The following is a 21,335-nucleotide window of genomic DNA, read 5'->3' on the forward strand; positions in this document are numbered from 1 at the left end:
GAACTACTGCATTCTGTGTGTCATAGGAACCCACAGTGCTGTTAGGAAAGGGGTTCCAGGATTTGACCCAGTGACAGTGAAGGGATGACGATATCATTCAAAGTCAGGATGGTGCGTGACTTGGAGGGAAACTTGCAGGTAGTGGTATTCCCATGCATCTGCTCCCTTGTCCTTGTACGTCAGACTTGTCCAGCTTGTGGACTGCATTGTGGCCCTCAAAGCCCCCCTGTGTGGTCCCTGGATTGATTGCTAAAATGCTCGTAAGACAGATCAGAGAGTTTGAAGATTTCTGCAGGAGACTGCTCCTCCAATCACAGCCTGTTTCTCTCCTGCATTTGCTACTGTTGGCTTACTATTGAGCCTATCAGCAGCAAACATGGGAGAGAAACTGACTGTGATTAGAGGAACAGCAAACACCAGGAACTGCGAGCACTGAAGATAGAGAGACGCTGGAGTATGCAGGGCCTCCACTCACTATGCTTTCCCGTGGCTCCGGCCACTTTCCTGCAGCTGCCAGTGCTCTGGCCTGGCTGTGGCCTCTTGTTCCCAGCTCCAGCTGCTTCCCTCCTGGCTGTGGCTGTGTCCCTCCCGGCTCCAGCCGCAACCCTTCCGGCTCCGGCCGCATCCCTCCTGGCTGCGGCTGCACCCTCCCAGCTCTCCCTCCGTCCCTCCCGGCTCTTGCCACTCTTTTTGGCAGCCACCTGCTTCATGGCGCCGCTAGGCCTCAGGCCTACCTCCAGGTCTGTGCACCTACCACCCCACCACCACCACCCCACCCCAACAGATTTAGTGAGGGAGAGTGAGTATGTGTGAATGAGTGTGTGAGAGGATGGGTGAGTGAGGGAGTGTGTGTAAGGATACGTGAATGTGTGAGTATGTCTGAGGATGGGTGAATGAGTGTGTGTGAGGGCGAGTGAGTGAGTGTGTGGAAGGGCGAATGAGTGAGTGTGTGCAAGGGTGAGGGAGTGTGTGGGAGGGCGGGTGATAGTGTGTGTGTGTGTGTATGAGAGAGAGGGGGTGAGAGGAAAGAGAGAGTTTGTATTTGGCTCACTCCCAGTCTCAGGATTCTCATTCACCCTCATCTCCACACACCAGCAGGCATTCTCACCCATCCTCACAGTGGGTGAGGGTGAGTGAGTGAGCAACCTGAGACTGGGAGCAAGCTGACACACACTCTCACCCTTTCATGCTCTAATGATCATCTTTATTTATTACTCATTTTTAAAATTATCAATTTACTGTTGTGATTTTTTCTTTGCTCAGCATGTTGTTTCTTTTCATATGTCAGATTTTTTTGGAAATTCAAGTTTAATGTTGTGTCAAAACTTATTTTTCCAAAATTTGCTCCCCCATCGAGTGTGAGAAAAATTGAAATGTGGCCCCATCCATGCGAAAAGATTGGGTAAGCCTGTTCTAAGTGGTAGAGGTCGCAGATTTGGAAGATGCTGTCAAAGAAACCTTAATTCATTGCTGCAGTGCACCTTGTAGATGGTACACATTGCTGCCATTATGCCTCGGAGGGAGTGAATGTTTATTGTATTAGAAGGGGTGCCAATCAAGCAGGCAGCTTTGTCCTGAATGGTGTCAAGCTTCTTCAGTGTTGTTGGAGCTGCACTCATCCAGGCAAGTGGAGAGTATTCCATCACACTCTGGACTTGTGCCTTGTAGATGGTGGACAGGCTTTAGGGATTCAGGAGGTGAGTTACTTTCTGCAGAATTCCCAGCCTTTGACTTGTTCTTGTAGCCACAGTATTTATATGGCTGATCCAGTTCAGTTTCTGGTCAATGGTAACCCCCAGAATGTTGATGATAATGCCATTGAACATCAAGGGGAGATGGTTAGATTCTCCCTTGTTGGAGATGGTCATTGCCTGGCACAAAAGTTACTTGCCACTTATCAGCCCAAGCCTGGATATTGTCCAGGTTTTGCTATACATGGATATGGACTGCTTCAGTATCTGAGGAGTCACAAATGATGCTGAACATTGTGTAATTAGCATGAAGATCACCACTTCTGACCTTATGATGGAGTGAAGGTCATTGATGAAACAGCTGAAGATGTTTAGGCCTAGGACACTACCTTGAGCTGATGTCCTGGGACTGAGATAATTAACCTGCAACAGCCAATTAGAGTTTGTTTACTCATGAGATGACCACACCACAAACACCCAACAGTATATGATTTTTTTTATTATTTGTTGCAGGCTAGGCCAGCATTCATTGCCCATCCCTAATTTAAGAGCCAACCACATTGCTGTGGGTCTGGAGTCAGTAAGGACAGCAGATTTCCTTCCCTAAGAATGGGTTTTTACAATAATCAACAATGGTTACCTGGTCACCTTTAGACTTTTAATTCCAGATTTTTATGGAGTTGGTTGTGGGATTCCAATCCAGGTGTCCAGAGCATTACCTTGGGCCTCTGGATTACCAGTCTAGTGACAATACCATTATGTCACCATTTCTCTCTTGAATCCAGAATTCTCAGAGGCACAGTATTTTTAGACCAGGGTTAATGAGGCAGTGATGCTGTTGTGCTATCTGCTGCAAGTTGACCCACCAACAACATAAACCACAGGAATTGCACTGTCAATGGCAGTCAAATTCTCAAGCACCTTAAAATTCAATGTCCTTTTGTGTTACCAGGCTGTCCCAGGAGCTATTAGCAATATCTTTAGTATGCAGGTCCATCAGACAGGCCACTGATATTTTATTCAAGAGGCAAATATATTTGATTTTCCTTGGGGAAAATGGTATGATAAAACAATAGGGCACTGCAGTTCCTGTGAAATGCAGGATTCTACGAAGTCCAGAATATTATTGTGACATTGATGTGGCCATCTGGGCACCCAAACACAACTATGATGTTGACGAGCTGCAAATGTTTCGGTTTCATCAATAACAATAAGAATGTTGTTTTTACAACAGTTCTGTAATCAGGAATACTACACCAGGCCCTGATGAGAGGACTTTCACAACAGCTGCCTATTTCACAAATAGATCTGTTTAATATTCATTACTCAGTCTCCCAGAACATTTCACCCATCTGTGCAGTATCATGTAAGTCCAAAAGACCAGTCCTCCACTTCACCACTTCTCAGCTCTTCTGCTGCATCATGACAATCCATGAAAGTAGTGGTCTCTGATGTAGGCATGTACAACATGTACCCTTTAGCTAGAAGCTGTGGAGCTGGATATCCCACCCCCAAATAAATTAGCTCCCTAGCAGGAGTTAAACTTGGATGATTAAGGAAACTGAAAATTAATGTTGGAATTGAATGTACACAGTGGCATTCACTCCAGAGAAGGTGGCTCTGGGAGTCCTTAACATTAACATCGATCCCATGAAGTCTCATGGCATCAGGAAACTTGCTGCTGATTATCACCTATCATCCTCAGTCAAGTTGAATCAGTGCTCCTCCATATTAAACATTACTTGGAAGAAGCACTGAGGGAGCAAGGGAAAATAATGTACTCTGGGTGGGGGACTCCAATGTTCATCATCAAGAGTAGCTCAGTTGCACTACTACTTACCAAGCTGGCTGAGTCCCAAAGGATATATCTGCCAGACTGGACCTGTGGCAAGTGGTGAGGGAACTACAAGAAGGAAAAAGGATGAAGAAGGGTGGGAGGAGGCTCATATGAAACACAAAGACAGGCATGGACCTGTTGAGCTGATGGTTTTGTACTGTAAACACTATGGCCTGAATTTTCACAATGACAGAGAATCTCTCTGTTTTGCGAAAATGGCTCTGGAGGCTGGAATATAGAAATCGTGCCCTGAACATAATACCTACAATTTTCACAGGAGTTTTTTTTTATTCATTCACGATATGTGAGTTTGATTGATTGGGGCAGCATTTATTGCCTATCCTTAGTTGCCCTAGAGAAGGTGGTGGTGAGCTGCCTTCTTGAACCGCTGCAGTTGATGTGGTGTAGGTACACCCACGGTGCTGTTAGGAAGGGAATTCCAGGATTTTGACCCAGCGACAATGAAGGAACGATGATACATTTCCAACTCAGGATGGTGAGTGACTTAGAGGGGAACTTCCAGGTGGTGGTGTTCCCATCTATCTGCTGCCCTTGTCCTTCTGGGTGGTAGTGATTGTGGGTTTGGAAGGTGCTGCCTAAGGAACCTTGGTGAATTCCATCTTGTAGATGGTGGACACTGCTGCTACTGGACATCGTTGGTGAAGGGAGTGAATGTTTGTGGATGTGGTACCAATGAAACAGGCTGCTTTGTCCTGGACAGTGTCCAGCTTCTTCAATGTTGTAGAAGCTGCAATCATCCAGGTAAGTGGGGAGTATTTCATCACACTCCTGACTTGTGCCTTGTAGATGGTGGACAGATTTTGGGGAGTCAGGAGACGAGTTACTTGTCGCAGGATTCCTAGCCACAGTATTTATATGGCTAGTCCAGTTCAGTTTCTGGTCATCGGTAACCCCAAGGTTGTTGACAGTGGGGGATTCGGTGATGGCAACGCTATTGAACATCCAGGGGCGAGGGTTTGATTCTCTCTTGTTGGAGATGATCATTGCCTGACACTTGTGTGGCGCGATTGGTACTTCCACCTGTCAGCCCAAGCCTGAATATTTCCAGGTGCATTTGGACATGGACTGCTTCAGTATTTGAGGAGTCACGCATAGTGCTACCCATTGTGCAATCATCAGCGAACATCCCCACTTCTTACCTTATGATGGAAGGAAGGTCATTGATGAAGCAACTGAAAATGGTTGGGCCTAGGACACTACCCTGAGGAACTCCTGCAGTGATGTCCTGGAGCTGAAATGACTGACCTCCAACAACCACCACCATCTTCCTTTGTGCTAGGTATGACTCCAACCAGCGGAGAGTTTTCCTCCTGATTCCCACTGACTCCAGTTTTGCTAGGGCTCCTTGATGCCATACTCGGTCAAATGCTATCTTGATGTCAAGGACAATCACTGGCGCCTCACCTCGTGAGTTTTGCTCTTTTGTCCATGTTTGAACCAAGGCTGTAACAAGGTCAGGACCTGAGTGGCCCTGGCGGAACCCAAACTGGGCATCAGTGCTAAGCAAGTGCCGCTTGATAGCACTATTGATGACCCCTTCCATTACTTTACTGATGATGGAGAGTAGACTGGTGGGGCGGTAATTGGCCGGGTTGGATTTGTCCTGCTTTTTGTGTACAGGTCACACCTCTGCAATTTTGCACATAGACAGGTAGATGCCAGTGTTGAAGCTATACTGGAACAGATTGGCAAGGGGCTCGGCAAGTTCTGGAGCACAGGTCTATTGCCAGAATATTGTCAGGGTCCATAGCCTTTGCAGTATCCAGTGCCTTCAGTTGTTTCTTGATATCACGTCGAGTGAATCAAATTGGCTGAAGACTGACATCTGTGATGCTGGGGACCTACAGAGGAGGCCAAAATGGATCATCCACTCGGCACCTCTGGCTGATGATTGATGCGAATGCTTCATCCTTACCTTTTGCACTGCTGTGCTGGGCTCCTCCATCATTGTGGATGGGGATATTTGTGGAGCCACCTCCTCCGTCAGTTGTTTAATTGTCCACCACTGGACTGCAGAGCTTAGATCAGATCCGTTGGTTGTGAGATCGCTTAACTATGTCTATCACTTGCTGCTTATGATGTTTGGCACGCAAGTAGTCCTGTTTTATAGTTTCACCAGGTTGACACCTCACTTTAAGATATGCCTGGTGCTGCTCCTGGCATGCCCTCCTGCACTCTTCATTGAACCAGTGTTGGTCCCCTGGCTGGATGGTAATGGTAGAGTGGGGGATATGCCAGGCCATGAGGTTACAGATTGTGTCCGAGTACAATTCTGCTGCTGCTGATGTCCCACAGTGCCTCATGGATGCCCAGCTTTGAGTTGCTAAATCTGTTCGAATTCTATCCCATTTAGCATGGTGGTACTGCCACACAACACGATGGAGGGTATCCTCTATGTGAAGTCGGGACTTCGTCTCCACAATGACTGTGCAGCGGTCACTCCTACTGATACTGCCATAGACAGATGCATTTGCGGCAGGCATGTTGGTGAGGATGAGGTTGAGTATGTTTTTCCCTCGTGTTGGTTCCCTCACCACGTGCTGCAGACCCACTCTAGCAGCTATGCCATTTAGGACTCGGCCAACTCGGTCAGTAGTGATGCTACCGAGCCACTCTTGGTGATGGACATTGAAGTCCCCCAGAGAACATTCTGCACCCTTGCCATCCTCAGTGCTTCCTCCAAGTGATGTTCAAAATGGAGGAGCACTGATTCATCAGCTGAGGGAGGGCGGTACATGGTAATCAGCAGGAGGTTACCTTGCCCATGTTTGACCTGATGCCATGATACTTCATGGGGTCCGGAGTCGACTTGAGGGCTCCAGGGCAACTCCCTCCCATCTGTATACCACTGTGCCGCCACCTCTGCTGGGTCTGTCCTGCCGATGGGACAGGACACCCAGGGATGGTGATGGTGGATCTGGGACATTATCTGTAAGGTATGATTCCATGAGGATGACTATGTCAGGCTGTTGCTTAACTAGTCTGTGAGACATCTCTCCCAATTTTGGCATTAGCCCCCAAATGTTAGTAAGGAGGACTTTGTATGGTCAACAGGGATTGCTGTTGTCATTTCCGGTGCCTAGGTCAATGCCGGATGGTGCGTCCGATTTCATTCCTTTTTTGTGTCTTTGTAGCGGTTTGTTACAACTGAGTGGCTTGCTAGGCCATTTCAGAGGGCATTTAAGAGTCAACCACATTGCTGTGGTTCTGGAGTCACATGTAGGCCGGATCAGGTAAGGATGACAGATTTCTTTCCCTAAAGGACATTAGTGAACGAGATGGGTTTTTACAACAATCGACAATGGTTTCACGGTCATCATTGCACCTTTAATTCCAGATTTTTCTTGAACTCAAATTCCACCATTTGCAATGGCAGGATTTGAACCCGAGTCCCCAGAGCATTCACAGAATCAGAGAATCACACAGTGCAGAAGAGGCCCTTCGGCCCATCGAGTCTGCACCAACACGTGAGAAACACCTGACCTACCTACCTGACCCCATTATGCTGGGTCTCTGGATTACTAGTCCAGCGACAATACCACACCATTGCCTTCCCCGGGAGGTTCCAAATTGCACATCCGTAGCACAGCTGCCTCCAGTCATGTCTGATTTTCATCAGCCACGTGTGGGAAACAACATGTGCAGGTTAGACCTGGTAGGAGCAGGTCTAAACTTCGTGGAGTTGCTTCAGTAGATAGCGTATCCTTTTGGAGAGGCAAGGTACCCTTTTGTATATCTTACCAGGACACCTTTGGGAGAGGTAAGGTGCTCTTTGGGAGAGGTAACCTGCCATTTGGGATTGTTAAAACTAGACATGAATCTGCATAAAAGTGCATAAACACACTGGAACAGTTAAGAGGAGCTGTCAAAAGGAACAGTCAGATGAAAGTCTCAAGCTGTCAAAGAACTTAAAACTCCTAGGCCAGCATTTATTGCCCATCCCTAATTGCCCTTGAGAAGCTGGTGGTGAGCTGCCTTCTTGAACCGCTGCAGTCCATGTGGTGTAGGTACATCCACCTTGCTGTTAATAAAGGAGTTCCAGGATTTTGACCCAGCGACAGTAAAGGAACTGCAATATATTTCCAAGTCAGGATGGGGTGTGGCTCAGAGGGGAACTTCCAGGTGATGGTGTTACATGGTAGGACAGGGTATGCAGGAAGAAATAAATAAGGTGTGTAAGAAAGGTATGACAATAATCATGAGTGACTTTAATCTACATGTTGATTGGTCAAATCAGATTGGCAGATGTAGTCTGGAACATGAGTTCATTGAGTGTATTCGGGGCAATTTCTTAGAGCATTACCTTCTAAAGCCAAACAGGGGGTAGGCTTTCTGGACCTGGTAATGAGCAATGAGACAAGATGATCAGTAACCTCATAATGAAGGAGGCTCTAGGCGTCAGTGATCATAACGTAATAGAATTTCATGTCCATCTTGAAGGGTAGAAGTGTCTGAGACTAGTGTTTTAAACTTGAATAATGGTAATCATAAGGAAATGAAAGCAAAGCTAGCAAAAGTGAATTGGGAAACTAGGTTAAAGGGAAGGACAGTAGAGATGCAGTGGCAGATTTTTAAGGAGATATTTTATAACTCTCAGCAAAGATTTATCCCAGTAAGAAAGAAAGACTCTCTGAGAAGGATGCATCATCCATGGCTGAATAAGGAAGTTAAGAAAATCTACAATTGGATTGTCAGACAGCAGTGTGACAAATCAGAGACGGTATAGGGGTCAAGAGAGGAGATGATGAGGTAGACTGTCAGTGTACTTGTGAAACTTGATGTTTTTGCGGATGGTGAAATGTGAGATTGGACAAGTGTGTAGCAAAGATGGAGTGGTTTTAATGGGGTTTAAGTTATTGTATAGATTTGGATGAGCAGATTAGCACAACAGAAAGGTTGCAGGTTTTTTGAGTGTGTTCAGCATAGTTTTCTGAAACAATATATTTTAGATCAAACAAGGAGGCATACCATATTAGATTTAGAAATGAATAATGAGCTGCATTTACAAAATCACAGAATCACATAGTGCAGAAGAGGCCCTTCGGCCCATCGAGTCTGCACCGACAAGTGAGAAACACCTGACCTACCTACCTAATCCCATTTAACAGCACTTGGCCCATAGCCTTGAATGTTATGACATGCCAAGTGCTCATCCAGGTACTTTTTAAAGGATGTGAGGCAACCCACCTCCACCACCTTCCCAGGCAGCGCATTCCAAACCGTCACCACCCTCTGGGTAAAAACGTTTTTCCTCTCATCCCCCCTAAACCCCCTGCTCCTCACCTTGAACTTGTGTCCCCTCATGACTGGCCCTTCAACTAAAGGGAATAGCTGCTCCCTATCCACCCTGTCCATGCCCCTCATAATCTTGTATACCTCGATCAGGTTGTCTCTCAGTCTTCTCTGCTCCAACGAAAACAACCCAAGTCTATCCAACCTCTCTTCATAACTTAAATGTTTCATTCCAGGCAACATCCTGGTGAATCTCCTCTGCACCCTTTCTAGTGCAATCACATCCTTCCTACAATGTGGTGACCAGAACTGCACACAATACTCCAGCTGTGGCCTCACCAAGGTTTTCTACATCTCCAACATGACCTCCCTACTTTGGTAATCCGTGCCTCGATTGATAAAGGCAAGTGTCTCGTATGACCTTTAGTCAATAGCTTAATGTTAAGTGAACATTTATCCTAACACACCATAATATGATTGAGGTCAATGTCGTATTTGAAAGGGAGAAATGAGAAACGACTACTAAGATTCGAGATTTAGACAAGACTGACTACAATGCGATGACTCAGAGGCTGTCCATAGTAAACTGGCCAAAGGAGCAAGAGCTCTAATTGCCATAAAAAAGCAATTAAATCTTCCCTCAGCCTCCTCTGTTCCAAAAATGTCCAACCCCAGCCTATCCAGTTTCCCCTCATAGCTAAAATTCTTCAGTCTTGGCAACATCCTCATAAATCTCATCTGTTCCCTCTCTAGTCTAATCACATACTTCTTGTATTGTGGTGAGCAGACTGTAGTACTCTAGCTGCGGCTTGACTAGTGTTTTATACAGCTCTAGCATAACCTCCCTACTCTTATATTCTAGGTCTTAGCTAATAATGAAAAGTATTCCTAAGCCTTTTTAACCACCAACTGAGATGTCTAAAATTATGAGGGCTAGATGGAGTAGATTGGAAGGACCCACTTTCTTGAGAAGCGAGGTTACTAACCAGGGGACCTAGATATAAAGTTATTGGCAGAGGGTGAGAAGAGGGTTGAGGTAGAACTTCTCAATTGCCCCAACCAGCTCCCTGCTATATTTTGCTTGCAAGTTCCTTTCCATACTCTTTTTTTGTAGCTGTTACTATCTGTTTTGCCACCTTTTGCTGATATCTCTTTTATTCTTTGCCTACTTTTCGCACTTTTGTAAGCTTTTCCTTTTAGTTTTAAGTCATCCATTACCAATTTAGTCATCCCTGTTTTTTTGGCAACTAGAGCTCCTGCTCCCTTCAGGGATCAGTGGATGTGCATTTCAAGGTCCTTCTGTTCCTCTACACTTCTCAGTATCCCACCATATATTGTTTATTCCCTTGCCTTGTTTGCCCTCCCCAAATGCATTATCCCACACTTCTCCGGCTTGAACTCTATTTGCCAATTCTCGGCTTGCCTGACTAGTCCATTGTTATCTTCCAATATTATAAAGCCTTCTTCCTCACTATGAACCATAAGGCCAATTTTTATAATGTCTTCAAACTTCTTAATCATGCCCTCTACATTTAAGTCTAAATCATTGAGAGACCACAAAAAGGTGCAACATACTACTAAACTAGTGGAAATAGTCTTTCGTAAAAACACTCATTGACCATGACCTTTTGCTTCATATTACCAAGCCATTTTTGGACCCAATGTGCCCACTGTGCCTATGATCCCATGGGTTTTTACTTTGTTGACTAGTCTGCTATTTGGGACCCTGTCAAAAACCTTACTAAAATCCATGTATACTACATCAGACATGCTACCCTCATCGACTCTTCTTATCTCTTCACAAAAATTATAAGGTTAGTAAAGAAGACATTAATAAATTCATGCTGACTGTCATAGAATAAAACAAAATCATAGAAAGCATTGAAATCTTACCACACAAGGAGGTCATCCGGCCTATCATGTCTGTGCCGGCTGAGGAAGAGCTACCCAACCTAATCCTATTTTCCTGCTCTAGGTTTGTCGCCCTGCATAACACAGCTCTTCAAGTATACATCCAAGTACTTTTTAAGTGTGATGAGAGTTTCTGCCTCTACCACTTTGAAGCAGTGAGTTCCAAGTCCCTGTCGTCCTCTAGGTGAAAATTGCTGTACTTGATTAATCCATGCCTTTCCAAGTGATGATTTATATCGTCCCTTAGAATTTTTTCCAATAATGTGCCCACTAATGCAGTTAGGCTGACTGGCCTGTATGTTACTCAGTATTGAAATCACAGAATGGTTACAGCACAGTAGGAGGGTCTCTGAAGGAACAATTCACCTAGTGCCACTTCCCTGCCTTTGGCTCAGATATCCCTGCGCACTCTTACTTTTCAGATAATGATCCAATTCCCTCTTGAATGCCTTGATTGAACCTGCCTCCACCAGGTATTGCATTCCAGATTCTAACCATTCCCTGTAGAAAAGGTTTTTCTTCATGTCGCCATTGCTTCTTTTGCCAATTACTTTAAATCTGAATCCTCGTGTTCTTGATCCTTGCACCAATGGGAACAGATTTTTCCGATCTACTCTGTCCAGGCACCTCATAATTTTGAATACCCCTAAATCTTCTCTTCTCCAAGGCAAACAGTCCCAACTTCTCCAATCTATCTAATGTCGCACAATAGTAGCAACCCTCCAGCGCCACACTGTTAGGTGGGGATTTGGAAAATAATGGTCAGAACCTCTGCTACTTACTTCCTTGCTTCTTCTAACAGTCTGGGATGCATTAATCCAGGCCTGGTGGCTTATCTACTTTCAAGGATGCTACATGCTTAATATTTCCCCTCCTATATTTACCTCATTCAATATTTCACACTCCTCCTTCATAACTACAAAAGGTGATACCGGCACTCTCTTTTATGAAGACAAACGCACTAAGAACCATGCTCACTTTTTCCTCCTCCTCACGCTTGTATCTTTTGGGTCTCTGATAGGCCCTGCACTTTCCTTAGTTACCTCTTGTTCTTTATATTTTTAAAAAACCTCTTTGGATTATCCATTGTTTTATTTGCCAATATTTTTTTCAAGCCCACTCCTTGCTTTTCTAATTTCCTTTTTAATTTCATGCCTGCACTTTCTGCACTTCTCCAGGATTTTTGCCATTATTTAGCCATTGATATCCAGCATAAGCTTCCCCTTTTTTTGCCTTATCCTATCCTATATGCTTTTGGACACCGAGAGAGCTCAAGGTTTGGGAGCCCCACCTTTTTTCATTGTGGGAATGTATCTGTTCTAAACGCTCACTATCTCCTCTTTGAATGCCATTGCTGTGACACTGATTTATCCTCAAGAAGCTGTTTCCTCAGCTGCTTCATTGTTTACCTTCCTTCCATCCTAGGTCAGAAGTGGGGATGTTTGCTGATGATTGCACAATGTTACACACCAATCGCAACTCCTCAGATATTGAAACGGTCCATGTCCATGCAGCAAAACCTGAACAATATCCAGGCTTGGGCTGACAAGTAGCAAGTAACATTCGTGCTACACAAGTTCTAGGCAATGACCATCTCCAACAAGAGAGAATCTAACCATCGCGCCATGACATTCAATGACACTACCATTGCTGAATCCCCCACAATCAACATCCTGGGGGTTACCATTGACTAGAAGCTGAGCTGGACTAGCCACATAAATACTGGCTACAAGAGCAGGTCAGAGGCTTGGAATCATACAGTGAGTAACTCACCTTTGACTCCCCAAAGCCTGTCCACCATCTAAAAGGCACAAGTCAAGAGTATGATGAAATACTCTCCACTTGTTTGGATGAGCACAGCTCCAACAGCACTCAAGAAGCTTGACACCATCCAGGACAATGCAGTCCCTTTGATTGGAACTCCTTCCACAAACATTCGCTCCCTCCACCACTAAAAAACAGTGACAGCAGTGTGTACCATTTACAAGATGCACTGAAGAAACTCACCAAGGCCCCTTAGACAGCACCTTCCAAACCCATGACCACTACCATCTAGAAGGACATGGGAACACCACCACCTGGAAGTTCCCCTCCAAGCCCCTCACCATCCTGACTTGGAAATATATCGCTGTCCGTTCACTGTCGCTGGATCAAAATCCTGGAACTCCTTCCCTACAGCACAGTGTGTACCTTTACTACATGGACTTTTTTTTAAATTCATTCATGGGATGCAGGCTTCACTGGCTGGGCCAGCATTTATTGCCCATTCCCTATTTACCCTTGAAAAGGTGGTAGTGAGCTGCCTTCTTGAACCTCTACAGTCCTTTTGGCATAGGTACAACCCCAGGAAGGAAGTTCCAGGATTTTGACCCAGCAACAGTGAAAGAACGGCGATACATTTCCAAGTCAGGATGGTGAGTGACTTGGAGGGGAACTTCCAGATGGTGGTGTTTCCATTTATCTGCTGCCCTTGTCCTTCTAGCTGCTAGTGGTTGTGGGTTTGGAAGGTGCTGTCGAAGGAGCCTTGGTGAATTCCTGCAGTGCATCTTGTAGATGGTATACACTGCTGCTACAGTGCGCAGGTGGAGGGAGTGAATGTTTGTGGATGTGGTGCTAATCAAGCAAGCTGCTTTGTCCTGGATGGTGTCAAGCTTCTTCAGTGTTGTGAGAGCTCCACTCATCCAGGCAAGTGGGGAGTATTCCATCACACCCCTGACTTGTGCCTTGATATGGTGGACAGGCTTTGGGGAGTCAGGAGGTGAGTTACTTATCACACGATTCCTAGCCCCTGACATGCTGTTATAGCCACAGTACTTCAGTACTTATATGGCTAATCCAGTTCAGTTTTTGGTCAATGGTAACCCCCAAGATGTTAATAGTGGGGCATTCAGTGATGGTAATGCCATTGAAAGTCAAGGGGCGATGGATTCTCTCTTGTTGGAGATGGTCATTGATTGGCACTTGTGTGGTATGAATGTTATTTGCCACTTGTCAGCCCAAGCCTGGATATTGTCCAGGTCTCGCTGCATTTGGATGTGGACTGCTTCAGTATCTAAGTAGTCATGAATGGTGCTGACCATTGTGCAATCATCAGCGAACATCCCCAATTCTGACCTTATGATGGAATGAAGGTCATTGATGAAGCAGCGAAGGTAATTGGGCCGACGACACTACCCTCAGGAACTCCTGTAGTGATGTCCTGGAGCTGAGATGTCTGACATCCCACAACCTTTGTGCTAGGTATGACTCCAACCAGTGGAGAGTTTTCTTCCTGATTCTCATTGACTCCAGTTTTGCTAGGGCTCCTTGAAGCCACACTCGGTCAAATGCTGCCTTGATATCAAGGGCAGTCACTCTCACCTCACTTCTAGAGCTAGCTCTTTTGTCCATGTTTGAACCTGGGCTCTAATGAGGTCAGGAGCTGAGTAGCCCTAGGGAACCCAAACTGGGTGTCAGTAAGCAGGTTGTTGCTGAGCAAGTGCTGCTTGATAGCATTTTTGATGACCCCTTCCATTACTTCACTGGCTGCAATGGTTCAAGAAGGCAGCTCACCACCACCATCTCAAGGGTAATTAGGGATGGACAATAAATGCTGGCCTTGCCAGCAACGCCCACACCCGTAAATAAATTTTTGAAAATTGGCCATTCCCCAAATGAGAACTTTTACTCCTGAGCTATCTTTATCCTTTTCCATAACTATCCCAAAACTAACTGAATTATGATCACTATCACCAAAATTCTGTTCCACTAATAATCCTTACACTTTCCCGGCTTCATTCTTAAAACTAAGTCCAGAACTGTCCCTCCTCTTGTTGCGTTCACCACATACTGGCTAAGAAGCTTGCTTGAATGCATTTTAACAATTCTGTGCCCTCTATACAGATTTTATCCAAGTTAACATTAGGGTGGTTGAAATCTCCTGCTATTATTTCCCTGTTTTTCTGGCACTTCTCAGGAATTTGCCTCTGATTGGTCAGAAAATCTGGAAGTGGGATACAATTCGTAACAAAATGGATGAATTGCTTGCACAGATAGAAATATGACGATAACTATCACAGAGACATGGCTGCAGGGTGACCAAGGCTGGGATCTGAATGTTGAAGGGTATTTAACATTTTGAAAAGATAGGAAGGTAGGATAAGAGGTGGAGTAGCTCTGTTAATTAAGCATGTCATTCGAATAGTTGTGAGAGAAGCCCTTACCTCGAAAGAGCATGATGTAGAATAAGTTTGGGTAAAGATAAAAAATAAGAAAGGTAAGAGATCATTTGTGGGAGAAGGTTATAAGACTTAGGAGTGGGAGTAGCCCATTTGGTCCCTCAAGCCTGCTTCACCATTCAATAAGATCATGGCTGATCTGCCCCTGGCCTCAACTCCGCTATTGTGTCAGCTCCTCATAGCCCTCAACTCCCCGATATTTCAAAACACTACCTATCTCCTCTTTAAATAGTTTCAGTGATCTAGCTTCTACAACTCTCTGGGGTAGAGAATTCCAGACACTCACTGCCCTCTGAGGGAAGAAATTCCTTCGAATCTCAGTTTTTAATGAGTTTCCCCTTATTCTGTAACTATGTGGACTAGCTCCCCCACTAGTGGAAGCATCTTCTCAACATCTACCCTGTCAAGCCCCCTCAGAATCCTGTACATTTCAATAGGATCACCCCTCATTCTTCTAAATTCTAATGAATAAAGGCCTAACCTGTTTAGCCATTCCTGATAAGTCAACTCCTTCATCCCAGGGATCAGCCTAGTGAATAGCTTTTGAACTGCCTCCAATACCAGTATATCCTTTCCTAAATGTGGGGACCAAAACTGTACACAGTACTAGAGGTGTGGCCTCACCAACACCCTGTAACAAGTTGTAACAAGACTTCCCTATTTTTAAACTCCAACTCCCCAGCAACCCAGGCCAAAACTCCATTTACCAACTTAATTACTTCCTGCACCTGCATGCTAACTTTTTGTGCTTCATGCACAAGAGGGACCCAGATCCCTCTGTGGTGCACTTTTTTGGAGTCTCTCTCCATTTAAATAATAGCCTGCCTTTTGATTCTTCCTACCAAAGTGCATGACCTCACACATTCCGACATTAAACACCATCTGCCAAGTTTTTGTCCACTCACTTAACCTGTCTATATCACCTTGCAGATTCCTTATGTCAGCATCACAACATGCCCTCCCACCTATTTTTGTATCGTGAACAAATTTGGATACATCTGAAGAAGCGTCATATGGACTCAAAATGTTAAACTCTGTTTTTCTTTCCACAGATGCTGTTAGATCTGCTGAGTTTTTCTAGCATTTTCTTTTCTTGTTAGAAACATTACTCTCTGCCCCCTCCTGCAAGTCATTAATATAGATAGTAAATAATTGAGGCCCCAGGACTGATCCTTGTGGCACTCCATTAGTTACCTCTTTCCAACCTGAAGAGACCCATTAATCCCGACAGTCTGTCTTCGGTGTGTTAACCAAACCTCAATCCATGCTCGTACATTAGTCCTAATACCGTGAACTCCTATCTTGTGCAATAACCTTTTATGTGGCACATTATCAAATGCCTTCTGGAAAGTAATGGAAGTGGTTATCAACAGTGCTATCAAGGGACACTTGCTTAGCAATAACCTGCTCACTGATGCCCAGTTTGGGTTCCGCTAGAGCCACTCAGCTCCTGACCTCATTACAGCCTTGGTTCAAACATAGACAAAAGAGCCAACTCCAGAGGTGAGGTGAGAGTGACTGCCCTTGACATCAAGGCCGCATTTGACTGAGTGTAGCATCAAGGAGCCCAAGCAAAACTGGAGTCAATGGGAATCAGGGGGAAAACTCTCTGCTGGTTGGAGTCATGCCCAGCTCAAAGGAAGATGGTTGTGGTTGTTGGAGGTCAGTCATCTCAGCTCCAGGACATCACTGCAGGAGTTCCTCATGGTGGTCTCCTCGGCCCAACTATCTTCAGCTGCTTCATCAATGACCTTCCTTCCATCATAAGTTCAGAAGTGGGGATATTCGCTCATGATTGCACAGTGGTCCGCACCATTCGCGATTCTTCAGATACTGAAGCATTCCTTATCCAAATGCAACAAGACCTGGACAATATCCAGGCTTGGGCTGACGAGTAATATTCACGCCACACAAGTGCCAGGCAATGACCATCTCCAACAAGAGAGAATCCAACCATCGCCCCTTGAAATTCAATGGCATTACCATCACTGAATCCCCCACTAGCAACATCCTGGAGGTTACTATTGACCAGAAACTGAACTGGATTAGCCACGTAAATACTGTGGCTACCAGAGCAGGTCAGAGGCTAGAAATCGTGTGACGAGTAACCCACCTCCTGACTCCCCAAAGCCTGTCCACTGTCTACAAAGCACAAGTCAGGAGTGTGATGGAGTACTCCCCACTTGCCTGGATGAATACAGCTCCCACAACACTCAAGAAGCTTGACACCGTCCAGGCCAAAGCAGCCCACTTGATTGGCACCACATCCACAAACATTCACTCCTTGCACCACCGACACACAGTAGCAGCCGTGTGTACCATCTGTTTGTGGTGAATTCACCAAGGCTCCTTCGACTGCACCTTCCAAACCCATTATCACTACCAGCTAGAAGCACACAGGCAGCAGATAGATGGGAACACCATCATCTGGAAGTTCCCCTCCAAGTCACTTATCAACCTGACTTGGAAATATATCACCGTTCCTTCACTGTCACAGGCTCAAAATCCTGGAACTGCCTTCCTAACATCACTGAGGGTGTACCTACATCACATGGACTGCAACAGTTCAAGAAGGCAGCTTACCATCACCTTTTCAAGGGTAAATAGGGAATGGGCAATAAATGCTGGCCAACCCATGAATGAATTTTTAAAAATCCAAATACACTACATCTCCCACTTCCCTTTATCAACTCTGCTTATTATATCCTCAGAGAACTCTAGCAAATTTGTCAAACATGATTTCCCTTTCACAGAAGCATGCTGACTCTGTTTGATTGTATTAAGTTTTTTTAAATGTCTTGCTATTTCTTCCTTACTAATGGGCTCTAGAATTTTCCCAATGACAGATATCAGGCCTACTGGACTATAGTTTCCTGCTTTTTGTCTTCCTCCTTTCTTGAACAGGGGTCTCACATTAGTGGTTTTCCAATTCGCTGGGACCCTCCCGGAATCCAGTGAGTTCTGGAATATTTCGACCAATGCTTCCGCTATCTCTGCAGGCACTTCCTTTAAAACTCTTGGATGCAAGCCATCAGGTCCTGGCAACATGTCTGCTTTTAGTCCCATTAGTTTGTCAAATACTTTGTTCCTCATGATAGAGACTATTACAAGATCTTTCCTCCCATTAGCTCCTTGCTTATCTGATATCTTTGAGGTGTTTATTGTGCCCATCACCATGAAGACCAAAGCAAAATATTGTTTTAAATTATCTGCCATTTCCCTGTACCCTGTTATCAATTCTCCAGTAGGCATCCTCCAAGGGTCCCACACTCACTTTAGCCACTCTTTTTATATACCTGTGTATATAAACAAACAGCTCTTGCTGTCTGTTTTTACATTTCTTGCCAATTTACTTTCATAATCAATTTTCTCTCTCTATATTAGCTTTTTAGCTATCTGCTGCTGGTTCCTAAAAATTTCTCAATCCTCTGGCCTAACACTAGTTTTCACCACTTTGTATGCCTTAGTTTTTGATTAGATACTCTCCTTGACCACCTTTGTTAACCACGGGTGGTTCATCCTTCTCATCGAGTTCTTCTTTTTGACCGGGATAAATTTTTGCTGAACGTTATGAAATACCTGCTTAAATGCCTGCTACTGCTCATTCACTGACCTTCCCTTTAGTCTATTTTCCCACCTCGCTTTAGACAACTCTTTCTTCCTACCTCTGTTGAGGACGCTGGTTTGAGACCAGAGTTGTTCACCCTCAAACTGAATTTAAATTCTACCATGTTGTGATTGACATGACCTAGAGGATCGTCAAATATGATACCTCTTATTAATACCATCTCATTACACATTACTAGATCTAAAATAGCCTGTTCCAGGGTGGGATCTGCAACATATTGCTCTAAGAAACAATCCCCACTGCACTCTACAAATTCGTTTTCCATGTTACCCCTGCCAATCTGATTTGCCCAGTCAATATGCAGATTAAAATCACCCATGACAATTGTAGTGCCCTTCTTACACGCCTCCACTATTTCTCGATTTATACTTTGTCCTACAGTGAGGCAACTGTTCGTGGGCCTATAAACAACTCCCAGCCATGACTTCTTTCCCTTTCTATTCCATATTTCCACCAAACTGATTCCACATCACGTTCTATTACACCTATATCACAACTCACCACTGCCTTTCTTTATTAACAAAGCTACCCCAGCTCCTTTTCCTTTTTGCCTATCTTTCTGGAATGTTGAATATTGAGTTCCCATTCCTGGTCACCCTGCAACCACGTTTCTGTAATAGCTTTCAAGTTATATTCATTTATTCCTATTTGTGCCGTCAATTCATCTATCTTGTTACAAATGCAGCGTGCATTCTGATAAAGAGCCTTAAAGATTTGACTTTTTATCGTTTTTGCTCTGGTTCTGATTTCTGCTGCACTCTTTTACTTATATTTTCTGCTCCTTCCTGTCACACTTTGATTATTGTTTGCCTCTTCACTACCCTGTATCTCTGCTCTTTTGTTTCTTTTTGGTTTTTTAAACTTACCTTCAGTTGAAACCTCCCCCCCACTCCCCACTAATTAGTTTCAAGTCCTATCTACAACCCTAGTTATACAATTCACCAGGACACTGGTCCCAGCATGGTTCAAATGAAACCCATCCCAACTGAAAAGCTCTCTCCTTCCCCAGTACTGGTACCAGTGCCCCATGAATCGGAACCCATTTCTCCCACACCAATCTTTGAGCCACGAATTTACCTCTCTAATCTTATTTACCCTATGCCAATTTGCACGTGGCTCAGGTAGTAATCTGGAGATTATTGCCTTTGTGGTTCTGCTTTTCAATTTAGCCCTGAGCTGCTCGCAGTCCCTCAACAGAACATCGTTCTTAATCCTACCTATGTTGTTGGTATCTACATGGACCATGACAACTGGATTCTTCCCCTCCCACTCCACGTTCCTCTCCAGTCCAGAAGAGATATCCTTAACCTTGGCACCAAGTAGGCAACACGGCCATCGGGACTCTCTATCTTTGTTGCAGAGAACAGTATCTATTCCCCTAACTATGCTATCCCCTATCACTATTACATTTCTCTTTTCTCCCCCCATTTGAATGGCACTCTGTACCACAGTGCTGTGGTCAGTTTGGTTATCATCTATGCAATCTGTGCCCTCGTCCACACTGGGAGCAAGAAACTCGTACCTATTGGACAAGGGCACTGGCTGAAGCTCCTCCAAAGCTATATTTTTGATCCCATACCAACCTTGCTCGCAGTCTCTGACAATGGTCCAAATTTGATGTAATTAATCCAAGGGGTTAACTGAAACACAGTGTCCAGGTAACTCTTCCTCTCCCTGATGTGTCGCAGTGTCTGCAGCTTGGACTCCAGCTCATCAACTCTGAGCCGAAGTTCCTCGAGTAGCCAACACTTGCTGAAGATGTGGTCACCATAGATCGCACTGGCGTTCACCAGCTCCCACATGCTACAGCTGCAACATATAGCCTGCCCAGTCATCTCTATTCTATTTAATTAATTAATTTGGATGTTAAGTATTTTAAAAGTCAATTTCTTAACTGTTTTAACTGTAATAACGTCTCCTCATTTGAACCACCTGGCCAATCAAAAGTGACATGGGACAGATATCTACCAATCACCTACCTATTTTCCTTTGGCATCACACTTCAGCTCTCACAGGTAGAAATAGGTCCTCCTCTCACACTCTCCTCTAGGTGCTGCTGAGTGGCTCAGTTTCCTCCTCTTGCATGCTCTTCCAGGCACTATTGACTACCTGTTCTAGGGTCCTCCTCTCATATTCTCCTCCTTGAAATAATTGAGCCTAAATTCCACCAGCTATGGTGGGATTTGAAACAATGCCCCCTGAGCATTAGCCTAGGTCTCTGGTTACTGATCCAGTGACATTCCTTCTGCACTATCATCTCCCTGGTTATAGGCCCCTAAAAGTAGTTATACTGTAGGACAGAGTATACAAGGATAAATAAATGGGACATGTAAGAAAGGTACTGCAATAATCATAGGTGATTTTAATCTACATGTAGGCTGGGTGAATCAAATTGGCAAAGGTAGCCTGAAACATGAGTTCAAAGAGTGTATGCAGTACATTCTAGAGACAACCAGGAAACATGATATTCTAGATCTGGTAACAAACAATGAGACAGGACTAATCAATAACCTCCTGGTAAAGGAGCCTCTAGATGACAGTGATCAGAACATGACAGAATTTCATGTTCAGCTTGAAAGGGAGAAGTGTGGTTTAAGACTGTTTTAAACCTGAATGAAGGTAATTGTAAGGATATGAAAGCAGAGCTAGCTAAAGTGAACTGGAAAGCTAGGTTATAAAAAGTTAGGACAGCAGAGATGCAGTGGCAGACTTTTAAGGAGGAACTTAACTCTCAGCAAAAATTTATCCCAGCAAGAAAGAAAGATTCTTTGTGAAGGATGCATCATCCGTGGTTGAAT

At 44.6% G+C, this 21,335-nt stretch overlaps 1 protein-coding gene across 1 annotated transcript in view; it reads left to right on the top strand.

Annotated features, from left to right (window-relative positions):
- The window catches only part of odad2 (outer dynein arm docking complex subunit 2), a 469,867-nt gene that overhangs the window by 195,668 nt on the left and 252,864 nt on the right, over positions 1-21,335 (top strand). The window lies entirely within an intron of this gene.

The sequence above is a fragment of the Carcharodon carcharias genome, chromosome 3, assembly GCF_017639515.1.
Source record: "Carcharodon carcharias isolate sCarCar2 chromosome 3, sCarCar2.pri, whole genome shotgun sequence".
In the NCBI taxonomy this organism is placed as follows: Eukaryota; Metazoa; Chordata; class Chondrichthyes; order Lamniformes; family Lamnidae; genus Carcharodon; species Carcharodon carcharias.